The following is a 23,035-nucleotide window of genomic DNA, read 5'->3' on the forward strand; positions in this document are numbered from 1 at the left end:
AAACAAATGTATAATGACATAAATCCACCTTTGTAGTATACAAACCATTTTTACTGCATTAAAAGTCCTCTGTGCTTCTCTCTTCCCATTCCCTGGCAACCACTGTCTTAATCATTTTGGATTTTTACATTTAACTAAAAAATTATTGTTGTAAAGATGATCTACAGAGGTGATACAGTTACATGAGTCAGGTGGTGAGTACCTTTCTTTTTTAGTGTAAAGGTGAAGGTGATACAGTTACATAAATGAGGGTATCACATCCATAGTGCCAGTATTCCAAGATGAAGCACAGGCTGAGACTAGCACTTCTTCATTTAGTCTTTTCACCTCCTTAGCTCTTGCTTTCCCTCCTTCACTAGAAGCTCCTAGCATCTGGGAACTTCACAAATGTTGATAAGTGCATTTGAGAAAGACCCCACCCACCCCATGACAGCTGAGCAGGCTGTGTGATGGACAGTGCTTGTGCTCTGTGTTGGTCTGAAATCCCTGAGCAAGCAGCATCTGGTTGTTTCTTTCTATAAAGTGGAAAAAGGTTTTGAATGTGTCTGTCTTTAGTGATTCTACCCTGAGGTCCCATCGGCTGTGACCCCTCCCTGTCCCTTCTCATCTTCCACTCCATTTCTTCAACATGTGTCCTTAGCAGTTTAAGCTACAAGAGTTGTGGGATTGTGCCACCAACACATATATCTCATTTTCCTAGGTGAATGAGTTTGCTGCAGTTCTGGGGGCAATGTGTCCCTGTGTGAATGTGAGGCACTTGCTAGGTTCTGAAGCTTGTGTGTGATGTAGTATGCTCAAGAGCAGAGCTGAATGAAGTATGCTATATGAAGTATGTTGAGTACCTCACGCCAGCCATTTTGCCACTGTGACTCCTGTTCATTGCTTTTTGCTTCTGGATTGCACCATCAAAGTATCATGGTTCACTTATCCTGGCAATTATTGAAAAAGCTACTGACAACTGCCACGTGCAGATTTTGTGTAGATATATGTTTTCAACTTATTTGGGTAGATACCAACGGCATAAATTTTTTTTTTTTTGCCAGTCCTGGGCTTGAGCTCAGGGCCTGAGCACTGTCCTTGGACTTTCTCAAGGCTAGAGCTCTACCAATTGAGCCTCAGCACCACTTCCGGCTTTTTTTCTATGTATGTGGTACCAAGGAATCGAACCCAGGTCTTCATGCATGCTAGGCAAGCACTTTAACCACTAGGCCAAACTCCCTGCCATGGGGCATAAATTTTTGTATCAAGTTTCCCTTATCAGTTTCCTCCCACAAATGACATGCAGCCTTTGCTCTGTTCTCTACAAATAGATGCTCCATTTCTGTTTTCTCCCGTGAGCCTCCTTATGTTGGGCTTTGTTACACATTTTCTGCCGAATCTCCCAAGAATGGTTTATGCTCCAATGGGAGGCACATAAGGAAGGAGCAAAACCCTATGAGAAGGTAGTACAGAGGCGTACTACATGTGACAGCTTTATTTGGAGAGTTAAGAAGTAGAAACCTACATAAGAAGGGGTATCAATGTGTGAAAAGTAATGCACCTACTACCTGGAGAATGTAACTGTAACCCCTTTATACATTACCCCAACAAAAAAGTAGAAATTAGAAGCTGTGTTCAGAGCACCCAAGAGTTAAATTTCTGTCCTTCCATACCATTTCTGTTGGCATCAGAGACTAGCTTGGGTCTATTACATCAATGGTGAGGAGGTGAGGATTTAATTTAGCTTAAGGGAAATTAAAAGTCACTGCTTCTGGGTGGTGACAATTCTCTTGGCAGGTTTTGACAGAAGAAGAAAAGGTAATCTCTCCAGAGCAGAGTGTGCATTATCTTTAGTCCAGGTTATCTTCCCATAGCTGTGAAAGATGCCAGTGGCCTGGGGGAAGATGATGGCTGGATAAAAACTGACAAAACAGGCCAGATGAATTAAGAATGAATAGAGATCATCTCTAAAAGATCACAACAATAGGACTGTAGGAGAGTCTACTATTTTCTACTAATCTTGTTTTCAAAAGAAGCTAAAGTAATATTTTAGTATTTTGTTTAGTTCTTAAATGCTATTTTAGTTTCATTGAGACAAATATTTGAGACAAGTATTATTATAAAGACCAAGGGGTGTGTGTCATACACACGGACACTAATTTTTACAGTCATTGCCTTTCTGAATATTAGCCATAAAAAGACCCTGAAGGGCAAAGTAGGCATTTCAGCAATGTAGGTCAATTTCTGTTGCCATGTGCTCTAGGGGATTGGCTGTCTGGAGCTTTTATTCTTGAACTTGATCTATCTTGAGTAGGGTTTGGGAAATATGAGTTTGGGGAGCAGCATGAATGTTTTGTTAGTTTTATTTTTAATTGACACCAATTGTATATACTTATGGGTTATAGTAGATCTCATATTGCTTTGAATGTGATGGCATTTGTTAAGTGGCATACTTATCTCATCTTTGTCCTTCCTATTTGCCTTGGTGGGGAGCAGCCTGCCTTACCACAGCTTGTATAAAATGTGTGTTTCACTGCCATATGGCTCCAGTCAAGGGTCTCCTTTATTTCCATCTTTTCTCCTTTAATTTTTATAAACTCCTAGACATTCCAAAGATAGAATGCTTGCTCGGACTCACTTAACTCACAGTCTAACATCTAAAACTCCCAAGAGTCAATTTCAGGTTTGTAGGCCAATGGTTTTAGGAGCTCCTTTCATTTGAAGTGAGACTCAAGAAAGATTGCTCTAAGCATTGACTTTGTATTTCTGGAATAAAGGAAAAACAATAACTTCTGGACCACAGTTCACCTCCGGTCTCTGGGAGTTTGTCTGAGATCATTAACTTGTTCCATGTTCATCTTCTGTCTTCTCCGAACATCTATATCTTTAGAAATTAATATATATATATGCATACATATATGTGCACACACATATATACATATACCTCTCTATCTATCTATCTATCTATCTATCTATCTATCTATCTATCTATCTATCTATGTATACACACACATATATATCTACCTTACATTGTCAGACATACCTTAATAGAACAAGCCTGGGGTGTTTGGCACAAGTCCAAAGAGCCTAGTGAGCCCTTGTTGCTAGACTCCATCTTTCCTGTCTGATTTTTCGTGTTTTGTCTTTTCACAGCCTGACCTTCTCTTCCTGTCTCTCCTACCTTCCCCAGCCATCATTACACTTTAATGTAGGAGCTTTCATCAGTGGAGCCACGTTTTTTCCTTGTGCGATGCTTCATAAAATTATAAAGAGCCAGGTTGCCTGTGATCCCTAGTCTAGCTCTCTAAGGTTTTGCTATCTGTCAGTTCCTCCATGCCTGCTGGGCTGGGCACAGAGGGTGAAAAGTGGAGAGAGCCAGTGGAGCAGGGTGCAGTGTTCCCACAGGGACTGCATGCAGGGGAAGAAAAAGGTGCAGCTACATGAGCAGTATACTGAAAGCACTTCTGCCCACTTCTGCGGCTTGTTTCCTGTGGTTAACTGACCTTCAGTTTCAGACTGGCTGCTACTAGTATAACCAGATTTATAATCCTTATGCTAGGCTTCCCTGTACTACTCGGCTTCCTAAAAAGTAATTATCTCACTTGTCCTCAGACCTATTAAACTCAGCAACCCCTTCTGAGAATAAATAATTAACTGACATTTTGTAATGATGAACCCTTTACCACCTGCATGGAGAACATAACCTATTTAATGAATTATTTAAACAGTTCTTTAACTTTATATGAAAAATAAGAGGAAAACCAATTAAGTAAATCAATAAATATAAATGTTAGGCCTATCTACTGTAGATATACAAGGTTGTCAGATATTTTTACCTTTTTTAAAAAAGTGTTTTATATGAACTAGACAAGAACCAAGAGCAACGGGCTAGTCAGTGTCATGGTTTCCCCAAATGGATGATGGCAAGCAGAATAATGGCCTCTCGTCACAATAGCTCAAAAGCTATGCACATAAGGTCATACAGGATGAGACTAAACAAAATGAACGCTAGGATGTGGAACCAAGAGGTTTATCTTTGTGATTGTTGTTCTCAAGTACTGTGTGCAGTTATTTCTTTTCTTAATATATTTTTATTGTAATTAATAGGTTTACATTATATTTTCCAGATAGAAGGTGCATTACTTCACAAACATTGATACCCTTTCTCATGTTTTTGTCCCCATTTCCCTCCTCCCACCCCCACCCCTCATCTTGTTTTCCCCCTTCCCTATCCTTTTTCAAATAAACAAATAAACATATATACAATATATCAGATAACAAGGTAGGATACTGTAACAATATGAGATAACCAAGGAACAACAAAAGAGATGAGAAATAACGTAGTACATTAAGAACAACAATCATACATTATATGGCTTTTGTTTCTATATCCTGGAGGTCTTTTCATTTTGTGTGCAGTTATTTCTTTTCTCTTTTTTTCCCCTTGTGGTTAATCTCATGTGGTTACTGTGTGTTTATTTGTTTATTTGAAATAGGGAAGGGGGAAAACAATATGACTGGGAAGGGTTAGTGGGAGGGAAAGGGGAACAAAAACATGAGAAGGCGTATCAGTGTGTGAGAAGTATGAACCCACTCCCTGACAAATGTAAACGTATCCGCTGTATACGTTACCTCAACAATAAAAAAAACGAGAGAGAGAATAATGGCCTCTCTGAAAATGTCTACTTCCCAATTGGGATGGTTTTGAATCTTGATCCTCAGATCTCAGCCTCCTGAGTAGCTAGAATTATAGACATGAGGCACCAGCACCTAACTAAAAGATTTATTATTTTATTTCAGGCCAGATTTCTTGGTGTTACAGTTTTCAGTATTTTTTTGTCTATAGCCTATACATTACAGTTGCTCATTTTTGTAGTATTGTTTTAAGCCAAGTTCTGTTATGGCATTGGTTGTGGCATTGATTTATAAAGATGGGGGCTTTAGTGTAGATGGAATTTATATTCAGATAGGAAATCAACACTACAAGCAGCCATAGTAATATGAAAGGAAAGAAAGTAGAGGAAAGTGATAGAAAGTGCTAGGGACTTCTGTCATAGCCACAGAATGCCTCCCAGAACATGATATGAATATAGCCTGTTAGAAAAAACTATGTGAATATATGATTAAGCATGATCCTGAAAATAATGTGCAAGCTTATGCAATAATTTAAATTTCATTTTGAAATCAGAGTTAATTGTGTCAAAGACATTTATTGAACATATATTAGGTGTTTGTTGGTAGAATTGGGAGTTAGGTAGTTGGCCTGGGCTAATCATTCCTCAGGCTTGATGAGCACTGAGAACAAGACACATAAAAAAAGATCTCAGAGAGCAGGACAGTATAGAATGATTGGGTGCTAAATTTGTGACAAAGGTTCTAGGTTTGAGACACGCCCTTACAGTTTACATTTTCCATAAATAAAAGTAATTTGGCTAGACTCAAATGTTACAAATGAAAACGGTGAAAAAAATATTCTTCAATGGAACTCCACAGTCCTCTATGGATCTCCTTCTCTCAGGAGGACATCAATGGAATCTGTGAAATAAGGTTTTACTTGGGGATAGGAAACTGTTGGAAACTAGACTGGGAAATACAGTATATGGCATCCTAAGACTTATATCCTGCATCAATGAGAAGTGAGGGAAAGGATGACAAATACTCTATTTTCTTTGGTATCCTGTGTGCTGTAGACAATCGAGATCTGTGATCTTGATTTAGACTTATGTCAAATTGACATTGTCCACTGCCCAGCAGACTTAGCCCATTTAGGGTGCTTAGTAAATAATTAATGAGTAGAACATGAACAGCTATATCTGTACTAGTGGGGCTATGACATGTTTTCCCCCTTATTTCCCAAGTTTTCAACTTCTTACAAATTCTGATAATTCATAACACAGTTCTAATTGTACTTCAGTTTCTGATTTTTACTTATGAAATAAAAATCCTAAAAGGTAATTATTGTAAAAAGTATTAGAGTCTATGTTCATTTTTTACAATAGATTTTTCGCTATGAAACTATTATTTTCTTTGCTTCATTGATTTGCATTTGAATCTACATTTTTCTTTTAATGAGGGGTATCACTGCAAGCATTAATTATAATATCTAGTGTTCACATTATGATTTTTACCAAAAAATATGAGTTTTCTTTTAAATATAGTAAGCTATAATTGAGCATACCTTGATAGTCATGCAGTGGGTTTATGTTTTATAGAAAGGCTTGGAATTTAGGCAATATAAAACAACAGCAGCAACAACAGAAATATGAAATCAGTTTCCTTCTACATGTTGGAAAATAGATATTCTTTTTTGCAAATCTGCCTATACTATTCTTTTTTTTTTTTTTTTTGCCAGTCCTGGGCTTGGGCTCCAGGCCTGAGCACTGTCCTTGGACTTTCTCAAGGCTAGAGCTCTACCACTTGAGCCACAGCACCACTCCTGGCTTTTTTTCTATGTATGTGGTACCGAGGAATCGAATTTGGGTCTTCATGCATGCTAGGCAAGCACTCTACCACTAGGCCAAAGTCTTGGCCCTGCCTAGACTATTCTTAAGACCACTGTGATGATGCTGGTGAAGTACTCTGAAATATGAAAGTGTTAGAAAACTAAGTCGGGTGGTTTCCCTGTGGTTTTGATTTATAATTTCATTAGTGAAAAATCAAGGACAGGCTTTCCCTTTGTTTTGTTTTCTGCTGCTAAAATCTAGGCAAGGCAATGATCTCTGCCTGCTGCTTCCCAGATGGGGCTCTTTGATTGTTTCTGAAGGTCTTTGTTGTGGTTGTACTCTGTGGGCTTGCTAGTGCTGGGCTTGTCTGCTCTTCTGTGCCTTCCTTACCTGTCTTCTGCTTTGCTTCCTGTGTCAGTGGGGATGGAGCCTTGCAAGCTGGATTGATTCTCAGACTCCTTCTTGCCAGATGGGAGCTAACCAATGGTAGGTGCTAGAGATTAGGTTAGAAATGGGAGTGGGAGGGGGTGGAAGCCATGACACTACCTTCTAATACCTTGGTGTCCTTTTTTTACCCTCTCTTAAGGATGGAGTGGCTCTCTGTTATACCTACCACTAGACTATCTTGCTTTCCTATTGGACATTTCCACTGCTTTTGGGTTGCCTGGGCCACCAGAGCTCAGTTATTGTTATTTTTTGGTTTTTTTGGGTGTTGTTTTGTTTTGTTTTTGTCCAGGTGTGAGGCTTGAATTCAACCTGGGCATGCTGTCCCTGAGCTCTACCACTTGACCCACAGCAACACTTCCGGTTTTCTGGTGGTTAACTGGAGATAAGAGCCTCACAGACTTTAATGTCTTGGATGGCTTTGAATTGAGATCCTCAGATCTCAGTCTCCTTACTTGCTAGAATTACAGATGTGAGTCTCCAGTGCCTGGCCAGTGCTCAGTTATTTAAGTCTGTTTTAGCCTAATAGTGGTTTCTGATCATAGAAACATCATCTCCCAGAGGTGCTTTTCAACAGAGTGAAAAGTTTGGGACAATTGGTTTATAAAATTTACCACATTTTAGACCTTAAAAGAGAGTTATATGGAAAAATGGAGCCAATATTAACAGTATCATTTTGTAGGCAGGTATTTCCAAGGCGATGAGTTACTTTATATCCTGCTGTAAAATGTGTCATGTTAATGACATAGGCCTATGCATTTCATGTTTGTACATATTGGATTTATAACATGTCATAATTAGCAAAGATCTAATATGATAAAAAGTGATATCATTAAAACATAGTAATTGAAATACTGAAAAGTTTATCTATACCACCATGATACCTTTATCTTTATTTGAAGGAGATATATTTCTTAGTAATATTACTAAAATACCTGAGTTTTCAAAGATAGAAAAATGACCATCCTGAGGTGTTATCAGAATTGATAACTAGGAATTTGCTTTAATCCTTTGTCTTTTGCTCTAGCAGAACAGCCACGAATAGAGTAAAGGATAAACAATACTCTGTCTGACTCTTGGAGGCTCAGAAGTTAAGGAGCATGGTGCTAACATGATACTGGCAAGGGACCTTCATGCTGCATCAGAACACAGAAGAAGGGTAAATGAGCATTGTGACAAAAGAGGGAACTGGGCCACAGCCATTCCTATCAGGAGTCCACTCTTGAGCTAACTAACCCTGCCTACAGTGATTGCTATAATGCTGGGATCCCCAGGGCTCTAAGGGCTGGAATCCCCAGGGCTTAGTCCCTGCTGAAAGATCTCACCCAATAGTGAGATCACACACAATGGCCAATACATTTCTGTTTTGAGTTCTGATTTGGATAATCAAACATCAGTGCAACAAATAATCCAGCATTTTCCACATTTCATTGGCCATGCAACATTCTGTCATGGCAAACACGCTGGGCTATAGAACTATTCTGAAGCAAAGCTAGATGCAGGCAGGATGTGCCAGTGGTTTATAAAGAGGAGGACTTTGTAGGGAAGTAGGAAATAGGCCAGGGCAAAGAACTAAAATATGCAAAGAAATGTTTCCTCTGAAGTCCATCGCTGATTGCTTGGAGAATGATAGAACTTGAATGGCATCATAGAGACAAGGGCTCCAAACTGCACTCACTCCTGTAGCACTTATTCATGGTGGGTGGAGTAAGCCTGGGGCAGACATACATACCTTCAGGCATTTGTGCATATGGAGGTTACTTTTATGGAGAAAGGTACAACTGTGAGACTCCTAGCAGCCACAGAGAGATGGACAAACTGGACCTTAGAACAGGTATGTAAGTCTACAGCATCTACTGCAGATACCAAGACAAGTGGAATTTCATCTTTACCACTGGCAGACCCTGGGCAATGGACATAATATGTCATTTTTCTAGATGTCACATTTCTTACCTGTCTAAAAAGATGGTGAGTTCGTAATAACTGCCTCCACTATTGCTCACAGTGCCAGTCTGTAGAAGGAGAGGGCCATGAAAGACTGGAAACAGGCATTGTCTTAACTTGGATACTCTGAAAGTAAAGTCAAAGAGAAGGATTTATTGATTGGGGGGAATCTGTTTTGGAGATGGCAGGGAAAGGGATTGGGAACAGTGAGAACTGGTGGAAGAAAAGCAACAGGACCCTGGATGTCCCTGCTGAGATAACAGTTCTGCTCCTGCTCCCTCCTGTGCATCCCAAGACAGCAGGAATCACATCAAGGTCTGCATGTTGCTGTTCACCAGAACTGGAAGTTCTTGCCTGCCTTACTATTTCTTGAAACTGCTTTGATTTATTATTCCTCTTTGTCATTGGTCACCGATCCTTGCTTCTCAGAAAAGATTTACGAGAAGAGTTTGTGCACTGTGTTTGCAATGTCTCTTGCTGTAACTGGTTTTGAAGCCACAATCAATATCTACCCCTTCTTCCACTATGCATTGTAGATTTGGCCTGCACTCCCGAAGTGGCTTGATCAGCAGGTCACTCTGAGCCTTGTCTTGCATTTATATGACACTGGGTTCATCAGCTTGTTTCCACTGAAACACTACTGTTTCCATGCATATAATGCATCTGGAAAGACAGAACACCAGTGTCTACCCTTGAGATTTGCAGTAGGAATTTGTGCTATTTTGAGCCATTTTCATCTTCCCTCAGCCAGTGGGATTTATCTTATGGGGAATGTTATAAAAGACCAGTGGATTCCAGCCTCATCACTGTTGAAGAGAGGTAGTTGTAAAGAAGTGAGTCTAGTTTACACCTTAGACATGGCTGAAATCACAAGTCCAAGAGGATGTCAAAAGGGATATCAGATGTGTGTGCTTCTGTGACAGCTTTTTTGGAGTGTGTGAAAATTTTCCTTGCATAAAGTGCGTTACCCTTCATTCTCAAGTGTGCACCAGGTAGAGTCAGATGGTCTAATGGAGTTTAGTGTTTTCTAAGTAAAATATTGAGGGTGGAGGGGTAGGAAGAGGTCTGATGGGCTAGATAGATCTAGGGACCTATGTGAGGATCCCTTTAAACTCTTCATTGACTAGATGAAAAAAAAAAAAGAAAGAAAAGTCACATACAATTGTCTATGTCTTACCAGAAGCTATAACATGAATCTCGGGACCAGATCTGCAACTCTTCTTCTTCATGGTTTTAATGCCCAGACATCTAAATGTTATGGACAAAATCTCAAGTGGCATATATGTTGGAAATGGTGATGCCCAGAGGAAAAGGCAGGAATGGACACTAGACCATGGAATTGAGGTTTGGGGCACCAGGGGCCTGAAGTCTTCGTCCAGCTTCAGGGGTCCTGGGTCCATTTTAAAAGGTATTTATTGAGAAGGTTACAGGGGTGTATGTGCAGAAAAAGTGAGGTCACAGTAACCTTGAAGTCACAAGCATCAATGGTGTGATATACTCAAGTGATAAACAACTTCATTTTTTATCTTAAGAAGCAGGTGCAAGCAGCAGGTGAATTCTCAGAAAGTTGGGTGTGAAATTAGTCTACACCTAGGATAGGATCTGAGGTCCTTCAAGCCATGACTGATGGGCCATTTCAGGAGACTCTCAGCCTTTCAAAATTCAGGGAGGAGATGCTTTATCCTCCCAATTCCTTCAAATCTCCAGCTTGACTTTTGGGTACTCTCACACATGCGCAGTTTTATTTCATAACACATAAGCTTGATGGAAGATTTAATAAATTTTGGTTAGTATTAGGATCATTTTAATCATCAAAGAACTCTAAGTAGGGTTTAGAAACAGGTCCAGGAAGAGTGAGGGAAAGACAAGGTGGAAATGTGCTGAGTTTCCCAGTGTAGGATTGAAGAAGGGAAACAGGAAACCCCATCTCTGGGCTGATCATGGGAAAGTTGTCAGAAGTTATCCTTTCTGTGTCCCTGTCCCTCTTTCTGAAACTATGCTACTGATGTGGATATCCAACCAGAACTGATGCAGACAACATACTCTAGCTCCATGTTTTCATGGTACTCTGTGTTCTTTTTTTTAACTTGAGAGTTTTTTTATTTAAATTTTACTCTAAAGGTGATATACAGTAACATGGCAGGTCACTGAGTACTGACTACAGGTACTGAGAAATGAGTCCATTTCTTTTTGAACAGTGTTACCCCCTCCCTCATTTTCTTCCACTTTCCCTCTCCTGACCTTCCAAGTTGTAAGGTCCATCTCCAACAACTATCTAGTAAGTATCACTGTTGAAATGGTTTACCCTTTGTACCACTCTTTCTGTGATTCCCCTTCTCTTCCTCAACTCAGATAAACTCGTGTTCTTATTTTCTGCTATGGTTACCTCCTCCTCCTCCTCCTCCTCCTTCCTCCTCCTCCTCCTTTTCCCTCTCGTTTTCCTCTTTCTCCTCTTCTACATCTCCTTCTCCTCCTCTTTGTTGTCCTCCTCCTCTTTCCTTTTCCTTAGTTTGGCCTGTAAGCTAGTGACTTCACTGGGAGGACAGATGCAAAATGGAGAGAAGGAGGTAGAGGAAATAGCCCCAAGTGGGGCCACAGACACAGAGAGCTGCCAGCATTAGCTGAAGGATAACTGATGGCTGTCTAGTGGAGATGCTAATAGATTCCTCTTTGGCAAGGGTAAGCGGACTGCTAGTGAGGCCTTGTGAGTGTCTTATCCTTTAGTCATCTTGGGAGAAAAAGGACTTAAAACATCTGGTTTAAGTTTTGCTTTGTTTTTCTGTTGAATTCTGGCATGAATCCTTAATAATTTCATGTTAATCAGGACACACTGCAAATTGCTAGCTCCCACGATTTGTTTATTTATTTCATCCCTTAGAGTTTATAATTAATCCTAACTAATGATACAGCATGATTAAAATAAATATCACTGTGGAATGTCTCAGGCTCATATGGCAGATAGTATGGGACAAATGTTGACATTTCTTTACTGATTTAGCAGTGGGAGGCAGAGCGAAAGGAGAAGGTTTGAGTGTTCATGTTTTTATGTTAAAAAAAAAAAAAACATGCCCAGTGTTCTTGAGTTACTTGGAATGCCAGCATTTATGTGTGGGTAATGATGAGATGAAAAACAAAGACAACTGTAAAGAGCTTTCTATGTGGCAGGTTTGGGGACTGTAAAATGTTACCTTAAAATCAAACCTGTAAATGAATAAGTTGATAAGTTTAGTATAATTGTGCAACTGTGTAGCTCAGTTACATTAAAGGGGAAAGTTATTTTAAAAATTCCTTAGTGTGCTTTGTACTGGTGGCTCATTTCTGTAGTCCTAACTATTCAGGAGGCTGAGATCTCAGGATAACAGTTCAAAGCCAGCCTGAGCAGGTAAGTCTGTGAGACTCTGATCTTCAATTAGGCATCAAAAAAGCCAGAAGTGGCTCCAGGAGGGAAGTGCTAACCTTGAGCAGAGAAAGTCAGTGCCTAGGCTCTGAGTTCAAGCCTTAGGATCAGCTCTCTCTCTCCCTCTGCCTTTCTCTCTCTCTCTCTCTCTCTCTCTCTAGGCTCTGAGTTCAAGCCTTAGGATCAGCTCTCTCTCTCCCTCCGCCTCTCTCTCTCTCTCTCTCTCTCTCTCTCTCTCTCTCTCTCTCTCTCTCTCTCTCTCTCTCTCTCTCTCTCTCTCTCTCTCTCTCTCTCTCTCTCTCTCTCGGCTCTGAGTTCAAGCCTTAGGATCAGCTCTCTCTCTCCCTCCGCCTTTCTCTCTCTCTCTCTCTCTCTCTCTCTCTCTCTCTCTCTCTCTCTCTCTCTCTCTCTCTCTCTCTCACACACACACACACACACACACACACACACACACACAAATCCTCAATGTATTTTTGAAAGATTTTAGTAGAAAAATGCAGGGGCAACTGTGTATTAATTCCAAACAACATTTCTTTTTTACTTAGTTAAAAAAATGTCATGTAAAAAATTGTCATACAAATATATGTGCATAGCTTTAGAAGGCAAAATGTTAAAAATATATAAGAAAATAAGTCACTCCTCCCACCAATGTAAGACCAAAGCTCTAACAATAATGAACTATTTATAATTATTTTCTTTTTAAATGATTTCCTATTTTATGAAATTAGATTTTTTTTCCTCATACCCATCTTATCTCCTTCTGTATCCTTAATATAGTTATTTCATAATTTTTGGTAAATCCATATCTTCCTTTCTCTTTCTTTCTTTCTTCCTTTCTCTTTCTTTCTTTCTTCCTTTCTCTTTCTTTCTCTCTTTCTTTCTTTCTTTCTCTCTCTCTCTTTCTTTCTTTCTTTCTTTCTTTCTTTCTTTCTTTCTTTCTTTCTTTCTTTCTTTCTTTCTTTCTTTCTTTCTTTCTTTCTTTCTTTCTTTCTTTCTTTCTTCTATGTCATCGGTCATGGGGCTTGAACTCAGCCTGGTACTCTCCCTGAGCTCTTCAGCTCAAGGCAACCACTTGAGCCACAATGCCACTTCCATTTTTCTGGTGGTTAATTGGAGATAAGAGTGTCACAGACTTTTGTGCCGGGGCTGGCTTTGAACTGTGATCCTCAGACCTTAGTGTTATGGGGTCAAGAGAAGGGGATTCCACATCCCTCCAGGTGGGGATTCCTTGTCTCACCAGAGTCCACCACACAGAGACAGTCTCATATAAAAAGGTGAATTTATTGGGGAAGTAGATGGGGAACTGACCAGCCAGGGACGCAGTGAAGACTTGGGAGCTGACCCTGTGACCCCGAGCAGTGCTCACAGCTGAGTTTTTAAGGGCAAAACACATGCGGTCAAACCTGGCCACACAGGTGGCCAATGGGATAGTTACATACACAGAGGGACCATAGTCAGCACCAGCCACATGCAGGTAGCCAATAAGATTACAGCCCAGTGTTTGAATCTACCTATCACCTTAGTTGGAGTTGGAAGGTCTCCACACAAAGCAGGACCACCCCCACCCAAGTGGATATCCCTCCTCATGAGGGGTGGGAAGAAGGTCAAGGTTGCCCCTCCCTAGAAGGGCAAAGGTGGCTGGGCCATACCATATATCCCTCCTTATGGGGGGTGGGGAGATCAAGGTGGCTGGGCTGTACCATTGTTAACCTTCCACAATGGGGCAGGAAACTCAGTGCATTCAGGATGGCACCAGTCAGTGCTCCCCTTAACACTCTCTGCTCCCCTTAATACTTAGCATCCCAAGTAGCTAGGATTACAGGAGTGAGCCACCAGTACCCGGCCATGGTAGGTTTTTTTTTTTTGTCCTAGGTTAGGGACAGAATTTACTTTCACTTAACTCATTTTGCTTCTCTCTCTTGTATCCTGGATACTATACCATTTTATTTCATAGTTTGTTCATTTTCCTAAAGCTTCCTTAAAAATCTTAGATAGTTGATTTTCTAAGATTTTACATATTAAAGTAATCCTTATAGTTGATTGATGATTTGGCTAAATCTAGAATCTTTGACTGTGAATAATTCTCTCTCTAGTTTTGAAGAAATCACTGCAGTGACTTCTATCTTACAATATTACTTTTGTGAAGTTGGATGCTTTTCTTATGCCTCATCCTTTACCTTTGCCAGGCTGGAAACCTCTAAGATCTGTGTATCTCTGGTATTCATGAATTTCATTGTACAATCTTTGACATGGGGTACTTTTGAATTTTTTTGGCATGTCTTTTGAAAAAATACTAATGTATTTTCCTTGGGTTGTTTGTTGGAGAATTCATCAGTGGTTTCATTGTTTCTTCTTTCTAGCATTCTAGTTGATTGGATTAAAACTCTTACTTATGCTTCTGATTTCCATCTCTTTTTTGTCCTACTTTTTCAGTGAACTCCTTAAACCTTATCATGTTGCCCTTTTACTCTTTCCTGTTTAAAAAATTTAGCACTAATTTTAAAAGCTAAACGGACTTTCTTGTGTTTTGGATGTACATTAAAATATTTTTTTTTCTGTAAGGGTCACAGTTACATAAGTAAGGTAATGAGCACATTTCTTGTTGAACATTTTTACCCTCTCCCTCCTTTTCACCCATTTTCCCTCCTCCCGACCCCCTCCCCTGCAAATTGTAAAGTTCATTTCCCACATAGTGCGTTGTGAGTTAGGCTGTCACATTGGCTCACCCTCTGTCTTTTGCCTTTTGTTATTCCTCTTCCCTTCCCCAAATCAGATAAACACATGTAGAAGACACAGGGTACCAAAATTTAAAAAAAGCCATTGACAAAAGGGGATAAACCAAAGGAAGAAAAAGTATAAAGAAAAAAAAAAGAAATTCTACAGTACATTAAAACAAAAACAAAAAGATACTACTTGTTTTTATATCTTGGAGTTCATTTCAATTAGCATCATTTTATGGATGTGCATTTTAATAGTATCATGTTGTTATTTTAAAACAACAATCCCCAAACTACCTATTTTTGTTTCTCCCTCAGTAGAGATGTCCTATTTCCAAGTAAAAGGTTGAATAGTGCCATGAGTGTGTTATCTCCCCATATGTGGGGGAGAAAAGTTCTACAACTCCAGAGGCTGTTATGTTGCCTTTGAAGTTTTCTTCTTTCATTCCATTGTATCTGTGTCTACTGTCTCTGTTCATTTTATTTTCTCAATACTTTATTTGCTTCTCTTACTTTATTCTTGCACACATCCCCTCAATGCGTGGAGCCTTTGACTGTCCTTTTATATTTAAGAACAAATCTTTCGGAATCTGATTGGAAATTCCGTCTATTTATATGACTTTCAGTTGCAGGGCTCTATTGTAGGATCTTAAGATGACTGTTTTTCATGACTTTCAAACTATTAGCCTGTGTAGTATTTCTGTTTGAAGGCAGGTCAGTTTTCCTAGAGAAGTGTCCGGCACTGTCTGAGAGATCCTTCTATTCATTCTGTAGAATTTCACTTCATCTCCCTATCATCATTTAATTATTAATTTCTGCTTTCCATTTCTACGTTTGAACTCACTCTTCCTAGAATGATGAGATAGGGCTGTTCAGACTCCCCTCACTCATTCTTCAGTCCTCTTTGCCACCAGCCTGTCTGGCAAGTCATCTTCTCCAGTGCTCTCTCCAACTTATGACTGAGTTCATAATTAGAATTGCTCAAAAGTCGATATTCTATTTCTAACCTGTATTTCTTTGAGTATTGGGGTGATTTTTAAGATGACAAAGACTGGAAATATCTGCTGTCTTGATACTAGAAAAAAGCACTGGTAATCACTTTTATTATAATGGGGAACTCTATCAGAGTAGCTATGTAAGTTACTCTATGGGAAGGTATTTTTTCTCTCTTTTTTTTCTCATATATTTTTATTGTAATTAATAGAAGGGTTACATTATATTCACCAGATAGAAGGTGCATTACTTCACATACATTGATACCCTTTCTCATGTCTTGGTCCTCATTTCCCTTCCCCCACCCCCACCCCTCATCTTGTTTCCCTCTCTTCCCTATCCAATTTCAAATAACTAAATATGAATGTATACAATATATCAGATATCCAGATGAAACTTTGTAACAATATGAGATAACCAAGGGACAGCAAAAGAGATGAGAAATAACATAGTACATTAAAAACAACAATCACTCATTATATGGCCTTTGTTTCTATATCCAGGAGGTCCTTTCATTTAGCCTCATTCTATATGGCCTTTTGTATCAAGGTTTTGCTCTATTGCAAATCTCTGCTTGGAGAGCCCAAGGTTTCTACTGATTATGACAAATGAGGGAAACCATTGAGCCTAAGTTCCTTTGAGTCTGGCTTACTTCACTTACTATGATTTTTTTCTAAGTCTTTCCATTTCCTTACAAATGGGGCGATGTAGTTCTTTCTGACAGCAGCATAGAATTCCATTGTGTACAAATACCACATCTTGTTGATCCACTCATCAACTGAGGGGCATCTGGGTTGGTTCCATATTTTTGCTATGGTAAATAGAGCTGCAATGAACATTATTGTGCTGGTGGATTTAGTATGTCCTTGTTTCTGGACGATTATTTTTTTCTCTCTTAAATTTTGCATGTGCTAAAAGCTGACACACTGACCTTATGAAAATGTCTTTTCCTTTGAGTCTGTGAGTGGGGATAGGAAAACAATGGAAGTGATTGATTATAACTGAACATCACATCACAGCACTTTCCTTCTATCACTGACAGGAGATTTTTTTCCCTTAATCTCACAGAAATTCGTGCTTTCTGATCATGCCAAGAGGAGATAATTGTGACTTTCCTGCATTTTTGCACCTATGTCCCAAGTACTCTCTTGACCTATGGAAAGTGCTTGGTGAGTTCTGTTATTATCTAAACTGATGCATCATAAAAAGAAACAGAGAAAGTGTAAGAGTCAAATGGCTGGCTTAGGAAGGGAGAAGGAGGTTAGCTTGTGTTGTGAGAGATAGTTTGATAAAATTACCACAAACAAGAACCAGATGACAGCTGTCAAAGAATACATGCTAATAATTACTAATGAATACTTATCAAGTGACAACACTGTACTTGCCAGTGCTTACATACATCATGCCATTTCATTCTTGTCATAGCCCTATGGAGACGATATGGTTACTTTTACTTCCTAGGTTAGGAAGGGATTTACCCTAATTTCCACAGGACCAGGCTGCCACTCCTGGCAATCTGACCCAGGGTGTTCAGCAGAGATGCTGGGGCCTTGGAGAAGAGGAGTATGAACTGGGGAGGCAGCTTCACATTCCAGGAAATTGTACCCCAGGGGCTTGCTAGCACTGCTGAGAAGAGAGGGTGAGGAAAAGAACTGTGTAAACATTTGCTTCTGCTTGAATGTGTACCTCCCAGGGCTCCTCCAGCAATTAGGAAAGCCTTCTTAAAGAGCATAGCCTCCGCTTTGGAAGAGGACCCCAGGACATGCATTAATGAGAGGTGGGGGAAACCACAGCTGACAGAATAATAAAGCTCTCCCAGGGAGTCCTGGGCTCCCAATGAGTCCTAGTGCTGGCTGACAGAATGGTAGGAGAGCCCTGCTATTGGAGCCTCTGGCTCAGCATGCTGTCTTCCTGCTGCAGCTTGGAAGTCTCCTTCCCTTTCCCTCCCCCTCCCATAGGACTCCCTTAATATGGGACAATTAATGAGCATGCAGTGACAGAAGAAAACTCTCCATCTTGTGCCTTGTGTGGACTGGTGACCGGGCAGTCTTCCATTTCCCTTCTGGTTTCATTAGGGGAGAAGTGCCTTTTCAGCAGTTTGCAGAACTAGGTTATGAGAGCCAAGGGCACAGAATTCCATGCACCACACATTTCATTTCTTCCCCACTGGCTTGTGAGAGGAGTATGTAGATGTTACATCAGATGTAGAAGGGAGTGCTGTTTAGTTCTGAGCTACCATTTCCCCTTACTAACTTACTAAAAGGATTTGGGACAAGAGCGACTAGATTCTATAACCCACGAATACAGAAAGAAATTCTGTATTGCAGTTGTTCCTGTTAGGATTTTCATTCTTTAAAGGCTCAATTCAAAGATATTGGGCTGGGAGTTTGGCCTAGTGGTACAGTGCTCACCTAGCATGCACAAAGCCATGGATTCCATTCCTTGGTCCCACATACACAGAAAAAGGCAGAAGTGGCACTGTGACTCAAGTGACAGCACATTAGTCTTGAGCAAAAACTGACCAGGGACAGTGCCCTGGGTCAGAGTTCAATTCCCGGGACTGGCAAAAAGAAAAGATGTTTACCTAAGTTTTTTGCTCAAGGCTATTACCAGGGTGGAAGGGTGGAAATGCAGAAAGAACTGAGGTTGCCTCACTAGTCATCCTGAGCTCTTTCTTAGGCACCATGGTGTGTTCTTGTTTGTTAAGTTTACTGAAAGCTAGGTGCCAGTGGCACCTGTCATCCTAGCTACTTTCACAGTTAAGACCTAGAGGATAATGGTTCAAAGAAAATCAGGGCAGAAAAAGACTCTATTTCCAAAATAACCAGAAAAAAAGCTCTGCTGGAGATAAAGCACAAGTGGTCAAGCATCAAGCAAGCAAACCGTGCAACCCTTAGGCCCTGAGTTCAAACCCTACTACTGCCCCCCCCCAAAAAAATGACAGAGCAGCCACAATTTGAGAGATTACATTTGGAGTCTTTATTGTAGTGTACATCATCTGCAGATGGGTTCCTGTCACAAAGATCTGAAGCCCAGTGAATTCACTTAATACTGTTAGAAAACTGAGCCTTGAGATGAAAAGCATAATTATATAAAAATTTAGATGGACCCGTAAAAGCCATTTACATTTTTATACTTGCTTGCTTTTAAAAACTGCTGTTCTTGTGACTAGTCTACAACCACACACTCACCCCCGGGCCCCAGACACTCCTGGATCTGGAGTGTGAGTTACAAAGTCGGACTTGCAAGGGCCAGCGAACCAGGCACAAGCCTGTTAGTCGGTCTTTCTCCTCTGACCCCGTGTTGGGCCTTTCTCTTCACCCATTAGCCAATCAGTTCAAAGCACGACAGCTCGCTAAACCTACCAATGATTAGTCACGACCCTTTTTCCGCTTTGTATTGCGCCAATCATTTAATGGAATCGGTGTATGAATTTCCCGCGTGGTGTATTGATTTATTGCCAATGCTTGCTGAGACCCTCCCCCTACCAAAGAATGTATTAAAGGTGCTGTAATTTTGTGCTCCTGGCTTCTGGTCTGCACTGGACTATCAGTGCGCAGAGACCCGTGCTCGAGCTCGTCGATAAATGACTCATTGCAATTTGCATTGATCTTCGGTCTCTGGTGATCCTTTCGGGGGGCTTCAAGTTTCTGGACATAATAGAGACAGAGGAAAGAAACATTTGAGCAATGCCCTTATCCCTTTTTGCAAAATTTACTATTGTTAATTTTACTTTAGGTCTCTTACTTTTTGCCTAAGGCTAGTCTCAGATAATAATCATTCTACGTATGCCTCCTGGATAGCTGAGATTATAGAAGTACACCACCATAGCTGACCTGTATTGTATTCCTTAATCTATCCTAAATCTGTCAACCAGTTTTTGAGAACAAAAGATGAAGTGCTAAGAAGGCACTTTTTAGGAGGGTTACTAATAATTACTGAATACAGTGACTTTAAATTAAATTCAAATCAACCTCCTGTCCAGAATTGATTTCAGGGGACTTTTCTTCTCCCTAAACAAGTTTCTGTGTTTATCAGGAAATCCACATGGACAGAATTCATATGTCTGTAATAAGTTTAGTAAAGATAAGTAAAAATAAGATTGCCACATGAATGTTAGTGTCTCCACAGGGAAGAAACTGTAAATGAGGTCAAGCAGAGCCAATCATTCCCTCTCCCCAATGTTTCCACAGTGCTGCAAATACTCTCTCTTCTCCGCCCTACTATGAGCCTCTAGAGTCATGATTATTATGTACATGGCCTCTGTGCTGTGTACATTTTTACACCCACAGTGTGGATGATATAAGGTAATGTAGGGAGTAACATAATATATCTAACTAGCTGATACTACTCAAATGATACTGAGTTGGATGAATAAATGATCCTTTAAATGAAAGTCTGGTTTCCTTCCTGTGTACTTAATTGATTGATACTGGCTGCTGTAACAAATGACTACCTAAATGTCAGTAGCTGAGTTCGAAGGATTATAGTCATCACTTGTGTAGTAGTCTAATGTGTATTCATTTCCTCTGCTTGGTGGTTCAGGGACCTGGGGTCCTTCTAGTCAAGTCAATGTTTCTCACTATCTGAAAGTCTATTGCTTATGGCTTGGTAGGCAGAGAAGAGCGCACAAATGTATAAGTGATAAGTATCATTTCTGCTTACGTTCATTTAACTAGAACAATAGCCAGATGACCCTGACTAGGGATGGGAACATGTGGCCTCTGATTGGGGGTAACTGACCTGTGATTGAGGAGTATAAATTTCATTGACAATTATCCATCTCTACTACATTCACTTTCTACTGTGTGAACTTGGGCAAGTTCACAGTCTATGATTTTGTTTCTTAAGTTCCTAACTTATCCTGTAAGTGTATAGATACTAAAAAACCACAATGTATTATGTAAGGAGAACCCTGAGCCAATGCTGGATATGTAAAAGCTCTTATTATATTGTTACTTTTGACATTTCAATTCAAATAAGACATTCATTAAGACACCAGCGCATTAACATCTGTTTTGCTGCCACCACAATCACAGTGGTCACAAAGTAAGGACATCCCTAGGGATTATGTAATACCACAGATCTTAGCAGAAGATGAGGTGAAGACTTTTAGATTAGTATCTTCTATGGCAGCCATGGCACATACTAAGGCTAAAGCTCAAATATGGTGTTCATTTGCTAGTGAGGACTCTAGATTAAAGAATTTTGTTTTGCAAAATTTCCTGCAGACTTTCTGAGAGATGTTCCACCTTGTCATTGTGAAGTACTGATTGTATTTATTTATCCACTTACTTTATTTTATTTTTTAGAAAGATCAGGTTTTTTTTATTAAAGGACAAACAATTCATATAGCTACATCAAAACAGACAAACAAACAAACAAGCAAACATCCCAAGTCATTTATTTAGCCAACATAAAGGAATAATGTCATTTTTGTAGTGGACATTCAAATGATAACCACAATGAGATGCCAGAACAATACGATTAGAAGGCACAAAATGAAAGTACTAAACAATAAATACTAAACACATATTGCCAAAGCAAGATAGTTCTTTATTTCTGATGAATAGTAGTGATAGTGCTTCTAAAGCTGAATATGTTCTGTGAGGCATGTGCTTCATACTTAGGGCTATACAGAGAACTATCAATTGCTTCTATTCATAAAAAACATATCAGAATGATTATAGGAACTTTATTAGAACAGCCTCAAACTAAAAATCATCCCTGTAATATTCAGGAAGACAATGGACAATTGTTCTATATTAATACCAGAAAATATGATGAAGAACAAACAAGAAATGGCTGGCATACACACAGCATACATATAGCTAAGAAACATAAAAATAATGACCAGACATAGCAAGTACATTAGATTATTTACATAGTTTTACAAGAAGCAAAAGCCTTCATATTGCATATGGCTGTATGAGTTGCTCCTAAGTACCATCCCTAGTTAAACTAGTCAAAATGATAAGAAATAAAACCTACTTGTGAAAGCTTCAGAAAATTACATACAGTGAATAAAAAACATTACTTAACAAGGTTGACTATAAATCAGCCAGAACGGCAAGAGTCTATGACTTGTGAAGTTCCATGTCCTCCTTCTCCTTCTCTTCTCAGGTCCGTCGTATTTAGGTAGCCTCTTTACCTAGTGGTACAAGATGGAGCAGAATTTTTACAACCTTGCCCAAATAGACCTAGGGGAATGAGAAACAGAATGCTTGGGGAAAAGAGAACCAATAAGTGTATGGAATCCAGGCCCATGGGAAGAGAAGGAAGTGAAAGGGAAGGGAGAAGGCTAGGAAAGTTGTGAGGGGCACCGGGCTCTCCTCTCAGGACTATGAAACTCATTCTCAAGCTGCCAAGAGTTCCCTGGCTGCTGAGTTCATTGTCTCACATTGCCATTGACAGCCAGGAGCTGTCCAAGGCTACCATTCTACGTTGTCTAGGAGGAACTTCGGAGACCCACTGTGGACATCTCTGAAGGGTCTACCCCGATTGACAGCTCCCTGTCTTATCTGCTGGCTCTTTTGAAATGGAGCTCAACTCTTTCTGTCCAGGTCTATCTTCCTTACTTCTGGGACCACCACAGCTTTCCCCCATAAGGTTCCTGAACATGAATCTGTATCTCAGAATCTGTTTGCTGGAGCACTGGACTTGGAGAATAGAGAAGGGAAAGGAAGGAAAGAAGAAATAATAAGTGAAGAGAACCTACAAGGGGAAGAATTTCCACTTTGCATTGCCATGTGCTGAGGTTTCTGAAGGGGTCTATTGAAGGACCCTCCTGGGTTACCTCTGGGTAAATTCAGAGTAGTTAGACAATCTGACTGTGAATGCATATGCCTCAAGTTCCTTGAGACAGCTAATAGAGGGATTGTTTAGTAATAGATGCTCACATTCTGTGGTTACTCAGAAGGCTGAGATCTGAGATCACAGCTCAAAACCAGCCTAGGCAGAAGGGTCCCTGTGATACTTTTATTTTACTGAGACTAAAATAATAATTCTATAAATAGGGTCTCCTTCCCTTCATACTTTCTACCCAGCAAGTCTAACTTGTCTAGTTCTGCTCTGAGTAGAACAAGAACATATATGCTAGCAGGAAGTTGATGTGCAAG

General features: G+C 40.0%; 1 protein-coding gene and 1 long non-coding RNA gene across 5 annotated transcripts in view; one reads left to right on the top strand and one right to left on the bottom strand.

Annotated features, from left to right (window-relative positions):
- Window positions 1-23,035, top strand: part of Rasgef1b (RasGEF domain family member 1B) — a 537,873-nt gene that overhangs the window by 103,843 nt on the left and 410,995 nt on the right. The window lies entirely within an intron of this gene.
- On the bottom strand, window positions 19,336-22,723 carry LOC150055534 (uncharacterized). 3 transcript variants are annotated; one of them, XR_016537438.1, is made up of 3 exons: window positions 22,636-22,723; window positions 21,960-22,068; window positions 19,336-19,567 (listed from the first exon to the last, which is right to left on the bottom strand). It is a non-coding gene; the product is annotated as an uncharacterized LOC150055534 (long non-coding RNA). The 3 variants fall into 3 exon arrangements; XR_016537439.1 differs by having other exon boundaries at window positions 21,955-22,068; XR_016537440.1 differs by having other exon boundaries at window positions 21,936-22,068.

This window comes from Megascapheus bottae, chromosome 13 (assembly GCF_031878675.1).
Source record: "Megascapheus bottae isolate mThoBot1 chromosome 13, mThoBot2.hap1, whole genome shotgun sequence".
Taxonomy (NCBI): Eukaryota; Metazoa; Chordata; class Mammalia; order Rodentia; family Geomyidae; genus Megascapheus; species Megascapheus bottae.